This window comes from Myotis davidii, unplaced genomic scaffold (genome assembly GCF_000327345.1).
Source record: "Myotis davidii unplaced genomic scaffold, ASM32734v1 scaffold420, whole genome shotgun sequence".
Taxonomy (NCBI): domain Eukaryota; kingdom Metazoa; phylum Chordata; class Mammalia; order Chiroptera; family Vespertilionidae; genus Myotis; species Myotis davidii.
Genome location: NW_006294421.1, coordinates 2,306,399 through 2,308,420, shown reverse-complemented (window position 1 = coordinate 2,308,420; position 2,022 = coordinate 2,306,399). Strand labels below are relative to the sequence as shown.

At 48.8% G+C, this 2,022-nt stretch overlaps 1 protein-coding gene across 1 annotated transcript in view; it reads right to left on the bottom strand.

Moving 5' to 3' along the window:
* The window catches only part of HPSE (heparanase), a 40,653-nt gene that overhangs the window by 38,447 nt on the left and 184 nt on the right, over positions 1-2,022 (bottom strand). The gene's annotated exons all lie outside the window — the stretch shown is intronic.

The following is a 2,022-nucleotide window of genomic DNA, read 5'->3' as shown; positions in this document are numbered from 1 at the left end:
TCTCCTCTCCTTGCCCCGCCTCCCCACCTCACTCCCGCTGCCTCGCACGCTTCCCCCTCGGTGGTGGTCACGTTCACTTACGAAACCACCCACACCCATTCGAAGGGCGCGGGCCAGGCCACGCTCCAAACGCCCAGGAAGCCCGGGGAGGGAGCCGCCCTGGGAGGAGCGCTGGGCACCCGGCGGCTTCCCTGTGCCCTCTGTTGGGGGCACCAGTGTTTCCCTCTTCCTCGTCCCATCCAGGTGGCGCGGGGTCTGCTGACCCCTAACCGAAACCTCCAGCTGAGCATCCCTCGCTTGTCCTTTCACCTGGCTTACAAAACTGTGTCTGTCACTCGAGCCTGCCAGAATCTGATAAACCCGTGTGCCCTCTGGCCACAGGGCTGTGTCCCAGGCATCTTATTTTTGCCTGAAAAATCTGTCCTGTGCGTTGGCTAACCTACAGCTAGAAAGAGCACTTCCAAAAGTCCTGATCAGCTTCCCCTGGAAACCCGTTAGCACAGCCTCAAAGCATCGGGTGCTCGGACATCTGAAACTCAGGAGGTGAAGGCTGCCAAGTGTGGAGGAGTGACTGTCCTCTGAGCCTTTTCCAAACTTCCCCTCTCTATCTCCAGCTGTGGCCAAACTTTCCTTCCGTTTTCCTTCGAGTCCTACATTGATGTATAATTATAACAAGCACCATGTGCTTAGGGCTGTCTACATGTCTGATACCCTAAGAGGTGTTTACCTGTATACTGTCTCATGTCCCACAGCTCTGCCAGGCGCGTGTTACCCTCATTTCACACACGAGGACCCAAGCTCTGAGACACAACATGCCCACATGTCCGAATTGGGATGTGATGGTAGTTGCACAACCTCAAGCAGATGGCAGCCTGTTTCTGCAGAAATGTAACTTCCTCCAAGAAACTTTGCCTGAACCTCCAGGCAGCTGGCATTCCCTATGACACATTTTCACAGAATCCTGGACTTGCTAGCATTTACCACGTTTGTTAGCATTGTGAGTGTTGCTGCCCATTGGCCTCATCTGCTGGAATATGAACTCTGTGAAAGCAGAGATGAGGTATGCCTGATCTACTGCACTCACCAAAGCTCTTGGCACTGTGCTTGGCATCTACTATGTTGAGTAAGCACATTACCCCCAAATCCTTAGAATTTTCCAATGAGATGGCACCACCAATAAAGCAATAAATAAAAATAAATTGTTTTGAAGTTCATATCTAATTTGCATACAACAGTCTATTCTTTTTTAAAAAAATATATTTTATTGACTGTTTACAGAGAGGAAGGTAGAGGGATAGAGAGTTAGAAACATCGATGAGAGAGAAACATCAACCAGCTGCCTCCTGCACACTCCCTACTGGGTATGTGCCCACAACCAAGGTACATGCCCTTGACCAGAATTAAACCTGGGACCCTTGAGTCCGCAGACTGACACTCTATCCACTGAGCCAAACCGGTCAAGACACAACTGTCTATTCTTAAGCAACTTAAAAGTTAAATGTATAGTTAATTGGGGAAGGTTACAGTTTGGAGATTCTGTGTGTATGTATCAGTTACTATTTTGCAACTGGAATCTGGCTCATGCCCTACACTTATACATAAGAAAAAAACCATAAATAAGCCCCAAGCTACCAAAGGTCGTGTCAACAGACATGGAGGTAGGAAAGCAGATGCTTCTTCTGCCTTAGTCATGACATTGATCCTATATCACCCCACGCTCTGGTCATCATGGGCGAAAGTCGCACCAATGTCTTTGGAATTGGATGATTTGAAAAGTGGATCCTTGTGAGTTTTCTAAATAATGAATGCTCGTGACACCCTGAGACGCGGGCCAGGTGTGGGCCACATACAATTACTAATATGGAAACTGGGAAAACATGAATGAGGAAGTGAAGAAAAGTGTCTTGCACACATGATGATTGAGATCAGACGAGTTTCTCTCTCCTGGATCTAAGTTGCTTTGATCTACGACGCCACCTAAGAGGGGTGGGTGGGCTTCAGAGGACGACCTGGTTGGTCCCA